This window comes from Populus euphratica, unplaced genomic scaffold (assembly GCF_000495115.2).
Source record: "Populus euphratica unplaced genomic scaffold, PopEup_1.0 scaffold423.1, whole genome shotgun sequence".
In the NCBI taxonomy this organism is placed as follows: Eukaryota; Viridiplantae; Streptophyta; class Magnoliopsida; order Malpighiales; family Salicaceae; genus Populus; species Populus euphratica.
The window spans coordinates 178,735-198,851 of NW_011500314.1; the positions used below are offsets into that span (position 1 = coordinate 178,735).

At 30.4% G+C, this 20,117-nt stretch overlaps 1 pseudogene; it reads right to left on the bottom strand.

Annotated features, from left to right (window-relative positions):
• Positions 1-8,165: 8,165 nt before the first annotated feature.
• Positions 8,166-13,826, bottom strand: LOC105113548 (serine/arginine-rich splicing factor SR34B-like; annotated as a pseudogene).
• Positions 13,827-20,117: the final 6,291 nt, after the last annotated feature.

Here is a 20,117-nt window from a genome sequence, read left to right on the forward strand (position 1 = left end):
GTATAGTCTCCTCAATCTCATATGTCTAGTCTTTTTTTATTTATTTTCTTGAAACATTAATAGCTTTATATATATAATTTTTTTTAAATTCTTAGATTAATTATGTTTTTATATATATTATATTATTAAATTCCATTTAATTTTTACTCTATTCTTTTTATACAACCATCATAACAAAAAAAAAATATTTTATTAAGTTGATTTGTTGTAATTGTTGATTTTTATTATTATCTAATCAAATAGAAAATAGTTTTTTGAAAAACAAACTAGATGTAGATCTCAATTTTGATGGGTTGGATTGGTTCGAACCAATATGTCACCATCTCAAAATTATATATGTAAGACAAAAAAATATATTGAATTTATTTATTTTTTAATCAAGCCACGATGTTATCAATCTTTCAAGTTATTTTTGGACTAACTAAATTGAAAAGATTACATTTGATCAATTTCTACATGATTTAGTTTGAAATATGTGGTAGGTAAGAATTCAAGTTAGAAAGTTTAAGAATAATGAAAGAAGTTGGATTTAATGACATTTTTAAAAAAATATTCATGACAACTTGCAAGCGTTGTATTATTATTATTATTATTATTATTATTATTATTATTATTATTATATATTTTCATCAAAATGATTATAATATTATTTTTTTATAATTGACTATTATTATTATTATATATTTTCATCAAAATTATTATAATATTATTTTCTTATAATTGACTTCTGGAATATTGAGGGAATGTTGTCTCAAAAACAAATGTTTTGATGGAAAATTTCAAGTAAAAAAGCACATGTTAATGAGATAAGGAGATTTTAATTAGAGGGGTATCTATTTTTTATTTATTTTAATCATTCCTAATTTTTCAGATGTATCTTCTGGATGCATTTTATTTGATTAAATAAATGACATAGAAACAATTGTTGTATTTTTTTAAATAAAGATATTAATAAAAAAAAAGATGTTTACTAGCAATTTATTTGTGTTTTAATTGAATTTAAATTATCACTTTTCTTATAAAAAATAATCAAGTTAAAAAAGTAAAAAGCATTTTATAGGGTATAATCAAATATCTTTTTATAAATTTATTTCTCAACTTCACAACTTATTCTTTAGTTAATATTAAGATTTATTTTTTGTAATTATTGATGTATATAATCCTCAAGTGAGTTTCTCTCTCTTCTCTTTAACTTAAAAACTGAGAAACATAAATAAAAAACTTTTAAACTACAATGAAAATTATCATTAATATGGGGTTAGCCATATATTTTCTCAGTTTTTTTATATTTTGTTTCTCTATCTTTTAATTATAATTTTTTTTATCATAATTTCAAGTCTAATTGCATCTACTTGGATTGTATAAGATTTAATTAAAAGAAAAAAAAAATAAAAAATTCAAAGAAAAAAATCAAGTACTTAATTATTCATATGAAAAATAAGGCAGCTAGAGAAAAAAAAACTAGATCTTTTAACTTATATGTTAGTAAGTTACAGGTGTTGGGTGTGCGGAGTTCACCTAAAACTAATTAGTGAAAAATATTTAAAGTCATACTTTCTAAATTTTTAGAAGGTTTATCAAACTTTAGTAGTGAAAGAATCTTTGCCAAAGAGTGAGTATATTTCATTAGAAAATGGCAAACAATATAGGTGATGTTGCACGACCATTATAAATATAAGTTTTGTTGTTGATTGTTTGATGTTTTCTTCAAAAAATATTAAAATATGATAAGCATGTAGTAATGCAAAGAAGACCATCATTTATGACAAGTAATATGTAAAGCATATAGTTAAATAATTAAGCAAATTGTGTAGAAGACCAAGCTTTTGATCAGAATGATAAATTATTCATAGCTGGGCCACCTATATAAACGGTCTTGAACTTTTTAATTGATGAGAAGTTTCTCGGTAAGCTCTTTTAGCTCTTTAGTCCTTAATTGATGAGAAGTTTCTCGGTAAGCTTTTTTAGCTCTTTAGTCCTTCTTTATGGCAATCACCTCTTTTTGCCTTGTTATAACTTATAACATCCATTAGGTCAGCAATGGTTTTGTTGAAGTTTTCCAAGAGTTCTTATATCAATGAAATGTTGTCTATAGCTTGAAAATTAGTAATCATCTCTTTTTGTGTTGCTTCTAGTTTGTTTATTGAGAACCTAGAGCTTTGAGTTATGAATTTTATTTAGAATGAGCTCACTACGAATAAAGTACTGAAATGATTTTAGCAAGTCATTTTTAATTGTCTAGCCATGGAAAAAATTTCTACCTCGAAAAACAAGAAAAAAGAAAAGAAAAGAAAGAAAGAGAGTGTGCATATGTTAGAAAGAGAAGCTTTTGAAGAGTCAAGCCATTTATGAATGCTGAATCACAAATGATAAATTCATGAAGGAACTTCATGTAGAAATTAGGCTTCTCATCGGCTGTGATCCTGTGTCAAGATATGTTGACTTGATTGTGAGCTTAATGTTTGGGCATAGTTATAGGCTTCATCATTCTATAAAAAAATAAAAATAATAATAAGTCCTTTATGAAATAAGAGATTCTTTGATGCTTAAGACAATATGTGTAGTATAAAAATAATATGCAAGAGAATTAAGAAAAAGTGTATTGAGTTTGAGAGAATAGTAACTAATGAAAACCTATTATATTTACTTAGTAACCTAAGATATTTATATATTCTTTTCATGTCAGCTCATCTTAGAAGTTGAATAAAAATTGATTGGTAAAAACATTGGTATCATCATTAGAAGTGGTATTTGGTGAGGTGTTTGGTGAATATCGGTGACAAGTTAATTACAAACAATTATTAGTCGAGAAAAAAGATGCTTGATTTTCATAAAACATGGAGCACATTTCCATTGCTACCATGACTAGAAATATGGTGTCAATCCTATATAAAAATGCATGCTTACAAAGATAATCTCTCAGTAAAGCATAGAAAATTTACATCAATCTTTTAGTCGTGTCATGTTGCGTTCTAACTCTCTTTGTGTGGGTTGGTGATGTGCAGTGTTGCGTTCTAACTCCGTGGAACTAAAAAACTACTCATTGTGTGCATATTGGATAGTGTGTTGAAAAAAATGGAAGGAGAAAGATGGAAGGAGGCGAAAAAAAGATTAGTTGAGTCAACCCGAGTATAATCATTTAAGCTTTGACTCAAAATTGCACAGTTTTGATGGTGACGACCATGTCTTGCAGAGGATATGCAAAAGTCCCATTTCTTAGCATTTACATTCTTAACTATGAATGGCTAGCATTTGTTTTTTCTAGCATTGTTATCCAAATGCTAGCCATTTTTTCCCATCATTATTATCCATTTTTTTGCTAACATTGGTGACTAAATGCTAGCAATTCTTATTTGGCATTCATGATTAGAGTTTTTATATTATTATTATTATTAAAAAAATATGCATCATCAATAATAAAAGAAGTTATTAACTTAGAGTTATGTGTTCAGGGACTTGTGCAAACCATTAGCTAAAAAAAAGAAGGATAAATATTTTATTATAAAAACACTTATATTTTATTGTGATTTGCACAGTAAAATGCCTATTTTTTGCTCCACATCAAAACCTTTGAAACTTTTTTTTAGAAGTAAAATGGTCTTTTCCATATAACTCATTTGTCATTACTAGATTGGATAATGGCATACTAGTCTTTTAAACTTTTTATTTGCAAAGTGTAATGGCTAAAATACTCTTAAATATATAATTTAATTAATTGTTGGCTAGGGTATTTTTGTATTTTTTTTCTCTTTAAAAGCACAGTAAAATAAATAAATTATCCTTAAAAATATATTTAAAAAACATATAACTTGCATCAATGGATTTGTTATTCTTTTTATTCTATTTTTCTTGTTATTATCAAGTGAGGGCAAGCAGACATTTGATTATTTAATAAAAAAAATAATAATTTTTTCTTTTTTTGTGTTCAGTGTACACTCCAGCAACTAGAAAGAGCCCACACCTTTTAGACATCATGTGAGGGCTTTTTCAATGGCAAAACATCATCTTTTGTTGTGGTATTGAAAGTGGTGCACCGAAATCTTCAAATAGACAAGCTCATGTAAGCAATGGACTAACGATATGGATCTAATGGACTTTTGTCTTCTTCTTAGCAAAATACAAAAGTGTCATTTCATTTGCTTTTTATATTCAATTTGGTTCTTATTCTTTTCATTGTTATTTTTTAATCTTTTTTATTAATTTTTTCTTCAATTTAGTCTCTTATAATTTGATTTAATTTAATTTTCATATCAGATTTTATTATCATTATTTTAATTTCTATTTATTTCTTTTTTGTCCTTTTTCAAATTAAACTTTTTTTCCAATTTCATTCATTAGCATTTGATTTTAATTTATTTTTATGTCAAATTTGATCCTCATTCTTTTTAATACTATTTGTTTTGTTTTAAATCCTTTTTTAATTGTTTTTTTTCTTCCAATCCAATTTCATCCCTTAATTTTTTATGAATGAGAATTTTACTTCATTAATTTTTAGGGTTTGCCTTTTATGCCCCAATTCTCGGGCTTATGACATGTGTCATGAGTTTCAAATATTAACATGGATTGACGTCTGTGTTTTTTTTATATTCTTTTAAATTTTGATTTTTTTTTTACAATCTCATCCTTTAACATTTGATTTATTATCAATTGGTCTTTACATTTTCAACTTTTTTTTCTTTTTTGTATATACGGTTATCTCAATCTTATACTTATAATCATAAAGTTAAAGGGTTAATCTGAGTTAACTCGAATGATTTTTTTCTTTATTTTTTTTTAATTTAATTTTTTTTAGTTTTATTATTTGATATTGGATTATTTGATAATTGAACTCCATTGTTTTGATTAAATTTTCTTTTGAAGGAATTATCTTGGTATCATGACCAAGTCACAAATTTAGCATGCTAACCTGAATGGATTCGAGATGAGATTTTTTTTTACCATTTTTTCATTGTTAGTTTATTTATTGTCATTGGATTTTTTTTATTCAAATTATCAAAATTATGCAAGCATATTAAACTCAGTTAAGTCAATGACCCGGGTCTTAGCTTGTTTTTTTCTTTAGAAACATTTGAATTGCCTTAGTATTTTTTTATGATAGAGAAAATTTAGCTTGGCCTGTGATATAGCACGAGCCATTTATCTATTTGGACTTAAAAAAAAAGGTTTGAGCAACAACATGGTCATATTTTACCATGTCACTAACCTTTTTTGATATTTTTACTACACATTTATTATTTATTTTTCAAACAGAATTTTTGTCCATGCGTCGAAAGAATTTTGTCCATTTTCTAATAGGACCAACCCAGCTAGACTGGTATCTTGCTTTTTCCCAACCCTACTCTAGCACCTTAAAGTATTTGTTTTTCAAGTTCCAAAAGGCATACACCACCCACAACTTCATGCATATAAATTCTTTGTGTTGGCACAAAAGCATAACCCACATAAGCATCTTTGCATACACAAATAGTTTATGCAGAGTAAAAACATCAACCTCTTCAATAATGGCATATAGAGCAAAAGAAACCAATGATAAGCATCAATCTCCTTACCAATGGTACTTGTTTTCTCCACTCACTATGAGGTAGCTCTAATTCACTCACTATCAGGCGTTTATAACTTCACTCACCATAAGGGACCTAGAACTCCATGCATCACAAGGTATCTATAACATCACTCTCCACTCTTTATGAGATAAGCTGATGTCGACGAGGTCTATAAATACTTCTAGTCAACCAGGTAAAACAAAGAGATTCCAATTATTCAACAATTCAAGAACAATTGTTCATTTACAACACACATTACTTCACATCTGCTCTCTGTATAATTTTTCCATGCTATGCATGTTGTTTCTCTTTCTTGTATATTGTTTTCTCATCTCACATTTTCTAACTTAATAATCATAGGTTTCTCTTTTTATATATATATATATATATAGGGGACTTATTTATACAAGAACAACCATGTATAAAGACAAAACTCATATCAATGTCACACACTTTAGCCCAAGACACGATCATGAAATGCCCAAACCAATCTTGAGGTTTTCTTGACTTTATTAAGGTTCTATATTCATCATTTGGACTTAGTATTTTTAGGGCCACATTATTGCCTTTCATCCCAGCTACCAAAGAGATCCATTTTGATCAAATGTTTGGATTCTAGACAATCTCATTTCTATTTTTTCTATAAAATCATTAGGATACTATTTGAGAGCTTATAAGTCAATCTCTTTTTATCCAAGGACAAGTAATTAGTAAATAGGTTAAGCATGTTTTTGGTATTAAGTTAGCTTTTGCGATTGCATTTAAAAAAAAAAAATAGGATAAGAAAAACACTTGAGTTATGGTTTTTTTAAAAAATATGTGTGGTTAAAAATATTATGAGATGAATTTTTACATGCAAAATAGATGAAAAACATGTTATTTTAGCTTTTATAATAACAAGGTTTAAAACACACTTATGTGTGGAGCCAATGTAAAGGCAAAGGCTATTTAGCTAATCAAATGATTTTTTCTACGTGGTTGGTAAAAAGCAAAAGCTATTACAATATCAAATAATTTTAAAAGTTGTGATTGAAGAATAAGGGCATATTTAATAATACGATAGACGTTATTTTTTAAAGTGTTTTTTGCTTGATAATACATCAAAATAATTTTTATTTTATTTTTAAAAATTTATTTTTAATATCAGCTCATCAATAATCCAAAAACACCAAAAAGAATTAATTTGAAGCTAAAACAAATTAAAAAAATTAAAAACATGATTGGACTGCAATACCAAACAGATCCTAAAGCCATATAAACCCATAATTATTTATGATTCTTTAGATTTTCAGGGCTAGTTAAAGGAAATTAATTATTATAAAGAGAGAAGATGGTGTTCATAGAAAAAAAAAATAAAGAAGTGAAAATGTTAAACATTGAGACTTAGGTTTATATGCTCTCAAAATGAAAATATGAGCAGAATGAGAACATAAATATTTTTTAAAGGATTTATAACTAATGAATTTGGCATTAAAAAAGTAATGGCTGCTTTGTGTTCTGGGGTGAAGGAACAGTGAAGGAACCGGAGAAACCCAGCTCTCACCATAAAGAAATTGTGAAAAACTCGGTTTTTTGAGTGAGTGTTTGGTATAATAGACAAAGATATATTAGACTAGATAGGATAATTTTTTTGTAAGGTTATTTAATGTATTTTTAAACGGTATAAAAATCAATATGTTTTGGAAGAAATTTTTTTATTTTATTAAAAGAAATAGAAATGGTTTGTCAATGGTTATTGTTTGTAAAATAATTATATTGCACTTAATATAAAATAGTAATGGTCCCTTGATCAATGCAAAAATCGATGCCCAAGAGAGAGAAGACAAGGAGCAGCGAGAGAGTGAGAGAGACCAGCAGCTTTCCAACCAAATAATGACTATATTCTCCATGCGGGGCGATGTTCAAACGATGTAATATTCAACACGGGGCAATAGAGTTGTATAATCAGCTGGCCTTCAATCTAACATTATTAAAAAATATAAAATTACGGCAATTATTTTAATATATATATATATATAAAAAAATTATAAATTTTGTTCATTATAAAATAATATTTAAATAAATACAAATAATATTTTTCTAAAAAATATAAATTTATTCATTATTTTATAAACAAAATAATTTATATTCTTATATCAAAATGCATCATGACATTAAACAAGACAGGAATACTTGTGTCATTAGACATGTTCAATCTTATTCACAAAATAATTAAAATTATTTGTTAAGTCCTGCTTTATTTAATCCAATCCAATTAATATTATCAGCATTCCGAAGACTACCTTAATAATATAATATAGATAATGAATCTCATTTTTACATCAACATGTGTTCATAAAAAAGAGGCCACAGTTGCTTCGCCTGGATATTGTTCGACGCCAAACAACATCCATGCAAGCATGTTCTTAAGAATCATTGCCCTGCTCCCTGTCATGAATGTAGCAAATTCCAACAAAATACACCACTCTGTGCACGCACGAAGAACAAATAAATTAAATAATTCAGCAAGACATACAAGTTGCTTGAACTAAAATACCAATCCGCGTGAAATGTACTGGGAATATAAGTTCAAACCACATGAAACCGGGAAAAAAACAAGGAAGGAAAGGCATCCCATCCACATAACCGAGTGAGAATCAAATCTAATTATAGACAACGAAATCCATCAAGGAAAATGATGACAATTAGAAAATCCGAATCAGGCCAACAAACAGCAAGGCACGATAATCTGAACATAATACAGTCAGTAAAATAAAACACATTGTTCACAACTCTAATTCACTTAATAATGCATTGTTCACTTGACAATTCTTCATTCAAAAGTTCAAAACCACATGCTTTCCGCTTTCCTCGTCCACGTCCATGGTTAGGCCAAAATATCATCACCTCACCTGCCAAGAAATTTGTAATTACCAAGTCAATAATATATGTTCCACATATCAGTAACTATAAGAGTAAATTAGCAGACAAGAATGAGACCGTGATAAACTCTTGCTTCTGCTTCTGCTGGGGCTCCTGCTAACACTTGGCTTTTTAGGGCTTTTGCTACTGCGCTTCTGATGCTGTGGGACATCAATATTAACCAAAAAAAATGATATAATTTGCATGGCAGGCGGAACCTAAATACAATTTGAGGATCTTTAAGGGTTCATCAACTCATTTCATGCACGATAGTGAAGCCAAGCTGCTGCATATACTATAGGCGAAGGGTTTTACTGTCAAAAACAGTTTCTTTTTTCTAGCTTGTCGGCTTGACTCAGCAGCTAAAGGTGAATTTTTTCAGCCCAGGACCTCCAAGTTTTTGCAGTTTCTAAAACCATGGACTGGTCATTAACCAGCAAGGAGAACTAGTCCATCCAAGTGGCTGGTGGACAGCCTACTTTCATTATATTACTTGTGTCGTAGGGTCCACTTCATTTATACTGCCTGGGAACTTCTTAAAAGTCATTTAATTCCATGGTCATGTCAACTAGGAAAAACTACTGGCCCAGGATGATCCATTATGAAACAGGTTTCATTATATCTGCCAAAACCTCATGAGAAATAACTTACAGATGAAAGTGGAGATCTTGATCTTGAAAGGGATCTGCAAAAGTTCCAGAAACAACCCAAATTTAAAATCCATACGTTCCTTTTAACAACTCTCATCCAAGAGCCTTGATGCCTCTTCCACGTCAGAGTTCCCAAATTCATAAGGATCATATGAAAAGCCATAAACTTTAGTAATTCAAGTGAAAACAAAAGGGAAAAAAAATAAATCAGGCACCATTTCATAAAAATCAGACCTAAATAAAATACCTAATAAATAAATATACATTAATAAAATAATCATAATGTGTTTGAAGCCACCATCCAACAGGACAGAAGCATGCTTCCCTGCCATACAGGAAATCCACAATGAGTTCAGCCAGCAGATCCTAATAGCTTGGCAATAATTGGAGTAGAAAAAGATAATGACAGTTTCTACCGCTCAATGCTGACCAGACTTCCAGATCCACTGGCAGTTAGTTCACTGAAATCCAGCCTTAATATTGCAATGCATAATCTCCTTTGTTCCCAATCTAGCACCCATATACATTATGATACTATATACATTAGAACAGTGACACTATGAAGGTTTCCAAAGCTGCCATCTGAAAAACAGCATACCTCTACAACCAAAAAAAGAAGATGCAGGAACTGAACCATATCCCATCAAGATCCTAATATCCAATCCCCATGTCACTGCAATATATCAAACAAGGCAGATTTCATCCAGTAAAAAGAAATAAAATGAAGATGGTTTGAGAATCCAAATTGTTTCTCCAATCACCCCATCCACTGAATGAAACAAATCATGCAAGTGAAGAGGTTCCAGATGACTATATTGCAGGAAGAAAATGACTCCCAGGACATTAATTTTTACGGTTAAAAACAAATTTAGGATTCCCCTCTCAAATGCATTTTGACAACTAAGACCTAAAATTCAACCTGTACAAAAAAACTACAGATAAAAATGATCATAGCATTAGTAACTGTGAACTGGTAACTGCAAGGCACAAATTTTTTTTATGCTGGTGATAAATAAAATGTGAAAGCAGTCAGATATTTGACATTAAAAAGCAAAGCTAAAAACATGGCAAGGTCAGGTGACCAGACCAACTGAATAAGTACAATATTTGCAGACACTTGGTACATCATAAAGCAATTTAACACATACATGGCATAACTTCATCTCATATCAGAAGCTTTCAAAGAAAGGAAGAATAACACACATCTTCATGTGTATTACTCTCCCCCTCTCCCTCACATATACCAAAAATAAAATGCAAATTAACAGAAAAGTAAGAATCGAAACACAACATTTAAGCAAACAAGTATTAATACCTTGATAGAGAACGTGGCCTTGACCCAGAGCGAGACCGAGAAACAGACCTAGGATGAGACCTTGCAGATGACCGATGCGAAGATTTGTTTTTAGGAGACTTGCTGCATAACAATGGCAAGGTTGAGAAACAACAACAGACCAGCTAATCACCAAACCAGTATTTAACAATGCAAACAAACCTGTGGCTCCTGCTCCGACTTAAACTGCGACTGCGACTGCGACTATCACTGCGGCCTCTAGAATGAGGTCGATCATGGCTGGGGCTCCTAGATGAGTCCCGTTTGGAATCATATTCCCTCACCTACAAGTAAAAATTAAGTATGAATAACAGGACAACAAATAGGCATGCACATGTGTGGATAATGGACAAAGGAAGATGAATTTGAAACCTACACGAACATATGCCTGAGAAAATGCATTTCGAAACTCAGAGTCATCGAGCTTCTTAATCTGCAGAAGAAAACAAACCAAAGAATTCAAATTGATGGAAAACATCCAACCTATTGGGAAGTTCCAGGATCATTCATTCTGTCAATGGAAAATAGGAGAGATAACTAACCGCATATTTCATGTCTTCATAGTTTGTGTAATCAACAATTCCCGTGGTGCCTAAAAACAACAACAACACAACACAACACAACATTCATAATGTTAAAACAGCCTTACTCACACTTCTCTAAAGTCAAGACCTATAAACAACAGTTTAAAGCAATTAAAATAATAAACATCAACAAATTTAAGCCAAATATGAAAGCAAATTGATGAGATTTAGATAGGATCATGATACATTATAAATCAATCTAGTAAAGGAATTGCTGAATCCAATTCAATCTAATCCAGCTAATACTTGAAATTCTTGTCTATATCCAAATCCTTGAGAATTTAGATATCCAACAGAATTTTTTGTTTTTCAGTATATTTTCCTTTCAAAAACTCGAAAGAGAAAACTACAAGCATAGCATGCACTCATGTAGTTTTGACAAAACATGTGGAAATAAAAAAAATGATCTGTAAATACTGAAAGTATAAACTACCCATATTTCATAAGCATGTATCAGATCAGATTACTACAAAAAAAATACCAGAATTCTGAACAAATGGGTTGCTGGTTTCAAATTAGAATGGACTGATAGATTAAGAGAGTGTTTGCTTACATGGTTTGCACCGCATGGACAAACATGGCCTAAAACTTCTCTACAGTAAATAGCCAACCAATTAATTTGAAAACATATTGTATTTATATAACTTGTTCCAGTGACGGCCAAATTTCAACGAACAGAACCAAACAGACATCCCACAGGAAACTATTTTAGATGTCCTAATCCTCAAGACACTCAAGTCCATTTTCTCAAAACTAAGAGCATAAATCAAAAAGAGAGCATGCAAGAAAGAAAAAAAAAGTACGCAAAATCTGTATTGAGTAGAAAAACAATAGAACAGACGCTAGCTCCACAAGATCCATTCCAAGCAAATTAAAACAAGAATATCATCAAAAACTGGCAGCATGTCGGTACCACAGATACAAGTCAAGACTCGAGTGTCTTTAAGTATCTTACCACTACCATCACGGAACACTTGGGAGAAACAGACATCTCCTGCTCGGCGCATATGATCCTAAACATGAAATGAGATATCACAGTTAACACAATGTAGGAAACAACCCTGGGAAATGACACCGCCTTAAATTCAGCACATATGCAGATGGAAAGGGAAGAAGGTGTGACCATGGAAAAGTATTGCCAAAAATGTTGATTTAGAAAGAAATAAGGAATTTGGACCCACCTTAAGGTCCTGCCATGAAGCAGAAGAAGGTAACCCAGTGACCACAACTGCATGATGAAGCAAATATCATATTGAAGACATGAAGCGCTAGCTAGTTAATTCGCTTTTGTTATAGCATCAAGCATGGTAAAAAATGTGATAGATGTACTACACACCACGATATTCAGAGCGCCTGGATGCTCCACCACGTCCACGACCACCAGTATAACTACTATGACGATCTGAGGAAGAGTGTCCACGCCCACCATGTGCAAGTTCCACCTATATGGATACAAGTGTAAACATGAGATCCAAAATGAATCTCAACTCACAACTAACAACCAGTCAGCAGTTGCAATTAACAAGAAATAGTTAAATAACTAACCCTTAAACGATGCCCATCAAAATCATAGCCATCACGACCACGAATTGCATCCTCAGCATCTCGAGCCTCTTCAAACTGTGTAAAAATTTAAAAGAAAATTGAAACACCACATGAGAATGAAAAGTGAGTATAAAGCAGATTCCCAAAACTCACCTCAACAAAGGCATAACCAGGGGGTCTTGGTGGGATCTTCAAATCAATGTGTGCAACAGGCCCATACTGCATTGAAAGGAAAACCATTGTAAGATTCCAAAGACAGAATAAATAAAAAGTACAGGCTCTCAACCATCACTCATAACAATTTTTATCACAACTCATCACCATCTTCCCCGACTGAAATTGAGCCTTCCAGGGAAGTCAAGAATTTAAATTCATGAAGAATTATTATCATACATCGACCATCTCTATTTTTTGTTACTCCTATTATCATCTTGTCAACAGTTGCACAGTCAAGAGTGGTAAAAATTTCTCCCTGCATATCAACTTGACAAATGAAAATTTCAACTTCCTATAAGGGAAAAATATTTTTTTCCTTTTATCGGTTACATTTAACTTAAATAATAACTTGATAGTTCCATTCAAGTACGTAAATAACTTGAATTTTGGGAATAATATGATAAGATCGCCAATATAAAACCAAATGTAGAAGAAACTGCTCTAATCTCAGTAGAAAAAAACGCTGAAGAACCAGAATCTGACATAATTGTCCAAGATAAAAAAAAAAAAAAACCTAACTAAAACGAAGTTCGCCAATTCCAAGCATTGAGATTCAGAAGCGAAGATATACATTCGAGCTTCCAAGCAACAAGGAGGAGGAGGGTAGAATATTACCTTGTAGAATAAATCTTCGACTTCTTTTTCGCGAATATCGCCAGGCAGATTCCCAACATACAGAGTCCTGCTCGCTCGGCTGCTCATTTTTTTCCCTGAAATCGTCAATCAATCGTAATTGTGAGATCGAAGAAACTCATGATATTTCTGAAAGCTTGACAAGCCAACGAGTTTTTATCAAGAAAAAAAATTAGTTTTTAAGAAAAAGTTGCAGAGTTCTTACCTTCCGATTAATTTGAGGATCAGGGCAACGACTTGGAAGACTAGGGTTTTGAGAGATTGGATAAGCTAGGAAGTGGGTGTAAAATACATACGGAGTGTTATTTGTTACGGTAGTAATGATAGTGTGATACGCAAACACGCTTTCATCTTGTGCGCTCCTGGCCTTTATTTCAATCGTCTGGTGGAAGTACTGTCGACGTACCATGGTCGTCATTTACGGACCCCTTATTTGGACTTCTTTTCTCAAATATATATTTTTCAAACTAATAAAAAAATTTAAAAAAAATCTCAAATTAACACAATTGAACGTATAATCATAGAGATATCACTCGTTATTGATTCGCCTAAGATATTTTTTTTATAAAAAATTATATATAAATTTTTTTTCAATATATTTATACAAATAAAAAATTAAAAATATTATACATTCAAGTAATTAAATAAATTAACAACTATGTATATTAAAAATAAAGGAGAAAAGTTATTAAAAATAAATAAAAATTAAAAAATATATCTAGATATTTAATCTTACAATATGTATTTTTGATTCGGTTGTGTTGAATAATTTTATTTATTAAAATTAAATTTTTATATAATCAAATAATAATAAAAATAAATATGTATGAAATTAATTAAATTAAATAAAAACTTTATTATGTAAGGTTATATATTATCTAGAAATAAATATTTATATTTATATAAAACATAAAAAATTATAGATGAAATAAAATAATCTCTTTAAAAAATAAATAAATAAAATAACTAAAAAATAATTATCATTTAAAAAAGGTTACATAAATAAAATAAAAGAGAGAATGAGTGTTAATTTAAATATAAATTAAAAACATATTTTCATAAAAATACATGTAAAAAAGTATTAATTAAAATAAATATATAAAAAAAAAAGATCAAGCATTACTTAGACTTAAAAAGCATTTAATTACAGTAGCGTTATATGAAAATTGAGGTAACTCCCTTTTCACCCTCTATTGTATTCAAGTTCTTTCTCAAACTTGACAATTGTTGCATGATCCTATACTATACTATATAATGAGGGGACCATCACATTAATTGTTAAATGTCTCTTAGAGTTAAAAACCTAATGTTTACTATAGCGACTATAGTGAATTAATTAAAGCAAACATAATTAATTAAAGCAAACATAATAGAGAACACGGGAGAAACAAAGGAAGTTGAGGCAGCTGAATTATCTATTTTTATTCTTCATTTTCTAGCTCGTTAACTAATGGATCGAGCTGAGATTTCGATAGTAGTTTCTAGACACATTACTCTTCATTCTGAATGGTTGGATCAGATATTGATGTTGTATAAGCTGGTCGTTTTGTCAAAAACTAATGCTCTTAATATTGTGAGTTTTTCTCGAATACTTCTCGCTTTAATCTTTTTATATTCCAAGAATAGGTTGTTCTTTATGATATAAATGGTGTAGCCTTTAGTTAAATCTAAGAAAGAACAGTTGTGAATCCATTATTTGTTGATAGTGGAAGTTTTTATATGGACTATGGTTCTGTGGTTTTTTCCCTCATTAGGTTTTCAATGTAAAAATCTTGATGTTGATTTATGTGATTGTTTGCATTACCTTATTGATGGTTTGATTTTTTTTTTATTGCATAAAAAGGGAAAATAATTGAAACTTATGAATTGATTTAGCAAAACTAATTTTTGGTTGTTCCTAGTTTTTTCCCAACAAAATAGTATCAGAGCACTGGTTGTGTAGATTGAATTTCTTATGCAGTTAAAATGAAAAAGAAAGAATCGAGTATGATAAAGCTCACTTCATCCAATTATTTTCTATGAAAAACAATGATGGAGGATCACTGATATTGTAATGATTTGGCTTTACTATTTGAATGTAAAGGAATAAAGCCTAATGAAATAGATGATGAAAAATGGAATGAGCTTAATAGAAAAGCTACCGCTAATATTAGAACATGGGTATCTTTTAAGTCCATTAATCATATTTCTAAAAAACATTACTGTTATACAGTTTGGAAGATGTTGGAAGAAACCTTTACTAAGAAGAGTGCACAAAACAAGGTTTTTGTAATTAGAAACGTTGTGAATTTAAAGTACAAAGATGGTGAAGATGCTTTAGTGCATATAAATAAATTCTAAAGGTTTTGAATCAGCTGTCATTGATGAATCTTGAGTTCGCCGATAAGATGCAAGCACTAATCCTATTAATTTCATTGCTAGATAGTTGAGAACTTTGGTGGTATCACTTAGCAATTCTACTCCGAATGGAAAGATCACTTTGAAAATAGTGAAAGATAGTATTTTTAATGAAAAGAAGAGAAGGAAAGGGACAAGCACTTATGAGTTTCATGCACTTGTTACAGAAAGTCATGGGAGAAGTCAAAGTAGGTTTTCTTACAGTAAATAAGATAGAGAATCCAACAATAGAAAAGGCAAATGAAAGCTAAGAGAGAGATCTCAATCAAAGAAAAGAATTAAGTGTTAATATTGTGACAAGCCTGGATATATTCAAAAAGATTGTGAAAAGTATAAAAGAGATAAAAAAAAAAAAAGGAGGCAAAGATAAAGACAAGAATGAAAAGAATAGCACAGCTGTAATTGTATTTGATGGTGATGTTGCCATTATTTATAATGATGGTTTTGTTAATCTTGTATGTTAGGATACCACTTAGGTTACAAATTCAGTAGCTTCTTACCATGTTACACCCCGATGTGATTTTTACACATCCTACACTGCTGGTGACTTTGGTTAAGTTAGGATGGAAAATCAAATGATGGCTAGTGTTGTGAGTATTTGAGATATTTGGTTAGAAACCAATACCGAGTGCAAGTTACTACTAAAAAATGTTAGACATAATATAAGCCTATATTTGATCTTTATAGGTACTCTTGATGATGAACGCTATCACAATTACTTTGGAGATGGTAAATGAAAGCTCTTAAAAAATTCTTTAATTATTGCTAAAGGGAAGAAGATGGGTCACTATATGTCACTAGCCAAGGTGATCAAAAGGGAGGTGATTGGACATTAATGCAATTGAAGATTGTTGCACTAATTTATGGTATAAGCGGCTTGAATATTTGAATGAGAAAGGCTTTGAAATCCTTGCCAAAAAAAAGTACCTTCCATTAAATGATACAAACTTGAACACATGTACTTATTATTTAGCTAGTAAACAACATAGAGTTGCATTTTAAATATCACCTTCACATAGAAAATCACATACTCTTAATTTAGTATACTGATGTTTGCTTTGTGATTGATAAGTCTCTTAGAGGTGCATTGTATGTTGTTAGTTTAATTGATGATCACTTTAGGAAATTTTGAGCTACTTATTTGAAATTCAAAGATCGGGTGCTTGATGTCTTTAAGGATTTCCATGTCAAAGTTGAAAGAGAAATTGGTAAAAAGCTTAAATGTATTCGAGCTGAAAATGGTGGTGAATACAGAGGTCCTTTTAATAAGTACTGTTGGGAACCTGGTATTAAGTTGGAGAAGATAGTTCCTAAGACTCCACAATCGAATACTGTAGTTGAAAGAATGAGATGTATGCTTTTTCATCTTATTCGATTGTGGAGTCTTAGGAACTATCTTCTCCAACTTAATACCAGGTTCCCTACAGTACTTATTAAAAGGACCCCTATAATTGGTTTTGTTCATTCTCTCATCTTCAATAATTGGTAGCTGAGAGAATGAACAAAACCATTATTGAAAGAATTAGATGTATGCTTTTTCATGCAAAGCTACCTAAGTCCTTTTGGGGTGAGGCAATGAATATTGTAGTTGTCATAATCAACCTTTCTCCATCAGTTTCTCTTGAATTTGATGTTCCAGATAGAGTATGAAAAAGAAAAGGATGTTTCTTATGCATACTTGAGAGTGTTTAGATGCAAAGCATTTATACATGTTCCAGGGGGATGAAAGGTCTAAGTTTGATGTTTAGTACTTAAAAGTGTATTTTTATTAAGGTTTTATATCATCATTTTGCACTTAAAGTATCAATAACTTCTTAACTAGAGCATGCTTTATAATATCATGTCTAATGCTATAAGATACCTTTAATTTAAGATTAATATTCATCTTAAATATAGGTCTATCACATAAATAAAAGGATTGATTGATGAGTTTAACTATTGAAATTTAAAAAAAAAGGAGAAGGCCAAACTTAGAAAAGAGATATTAGTTTAGTCCAAATTGGAACATTATTCGGTCATTGGATCATAACTAGAGCTGTAAAACTTGGATTTAAGTATGCTCTATATGGATGGAAAGCTAAAATATAGGCCTAAAGCTTTCATGGGAGTCTAAGATTTCAAAAAACCATTTTCAAGTTCAGATTGTAGCAACAACGAAGAAGTCGAAATCTGTCCTGCAACCTAGACACTGTTCAGTGTTTATCTCATATCTCGAGTTTTAGAAGTCCAAATGACCTCAAATTTTTTATTAGAAAGTTGAGATAATTTCTTAAAACTTTTATAAAGACAATCTATTTAAATTATGATGTTAGCAATGAATTTTTGTTCAAACAAGAAGATAAGGATTGTCATCAAGTCAAGATATGGTCACCCACTCAATAATTAGTTAACAAATCAATAGTTTCAAATTTTGGCCTATAAAAAAAGGCATTTGTCATGCATTTAGGCATCTTGGTTTTCAAAACAAGATCATGTTCTTGCTATTTTTCTTTATATTTTTGTAATGCTTAAGTTTTGCGTTCATTAATCTCTTGTTTATGCTTTTCATTTCCTTTACTATACTTATATTTTTGCAATGCTTAAGTTTTGCGTTCATTAATCTCTTGTTTATGCTTTTCATTTCCTTTACTATACTTATATTTTTGCAATGCTTAAGTTTTGCGTTCATTAATCTCTTGTTTATTTTTGTTTCTCTTCTTCATAATATTTAGCTAAATTTATTATGTCAAGGTGAAAAGGTTACACTAATGGTGTAAGAATAAGTATAATATTAACCTTTATATGGTTCGACCCCGATCTTGCAGGTATATTTATTACTTCGACACTCCTGCACTTGGGAGAAGACATCAATTTTCCGGTCGTGTTAAGTTTTTAGGTGCTATTGCTGGGAAGGTAAATTCTTGTATAAATTATAGTATTTATTTTATTTTATTTTTTCACTTTTCTTGTATCCAACACAGTTTCTTATGCTTTTTTTATTCTTCTTTCTTTTATTCTATTCCTACACGTGTATAAAATTATGGTCATGTACATTAAGTGGTAGACTTTGTAAGGTATCCTCATCATTTTCAGAAAATATGATCGAAGAAGATAATCAATTACATCATAATGAGAATAATGAGAATAACCGTGTTAGAATACTTAGAGACCACATGAATCCCATAAGAACAAGTGCACCATCATGCATAATTTTTCCCCCTGATGCATCTCATTTTAATTTTAAACTAGATATTATTCAACTTTTACCTTCTTTTCATGGGTTAGATTTAAAAAATCCATACTTGCATTTAAGGAAATTCGAGGAGGTCTACAACACATATAATGACTCAAATTGTAGCATGAACACCATTAGATTAAAACTTTTTCCTTTTTCATTAAAATATAAAGTTAAAACATGGTTATAAAATTTGAGACCAGGATCCATTCGTGCTTTGGATGTAATGCAACAACAGTTTTTAAAGAAATTTTTTCCATCTCATAGAACAAACTCTTTCAAAAGATAAATCATCACTTTCACTTAAAAACCTAGAGAAATATTTTACCAATGTTGGGATAGGTATCGAGACTTGCTTAATACTTGCCCTCATCATAGTTTTAAAACATGGAGATTAATTTCATATTTTTATGAAGGGTTAACACCTAGAGATAGGCAAATGGTTGAATTGATGTGCAATGGAACTTTTGAAGATAAAAACCTTCATAAAGCAATTGAGTACCTAGACTTGCTAGCTAAAAATATACAAAATTGAAACACTACAGGCACTTATGAGGCACCAAGTAAAACCCAACTTAATACATCTAGTACAGGTATATACAACTTTATGGAAGATTATGATCTCCAAGCCAAGTTTGCTTATTTAGCTAGAAAGGTCGGGGCACTAGAATTGAAAAAGAGTGATCAATTAAAATCTGTTCAATACATTATCGAGGCACTAGAATTGAAAAAGAGTGGTCAATTTAAATCTATTGAAAACATTGTATGTCAAATATGTGAAACAAATGAACACTTAACTAGTAACGTCAAATCTGTGAAACAAATGAACACTCAACCAATGACTGTCAAACTTTACTTTCTTTTAAGGAATGTCTCTATGAACAGCCCATGCTTTAAATAGTTTTAAAAGGCCCAATCATAACCCATACTTGTAAACATATAGCCCTGGTTGGAGAAATCATCTAAATTTTAATTGGAAGAGAGATAATAACAACGCACAAACTTTACTACCACCGTTTCAAGCACATCATAATTTTTAAAATTCTAATGGATATACACTTCCTTATGCTCCACCTCCTAGAAGAAATCTTGACGAAACAT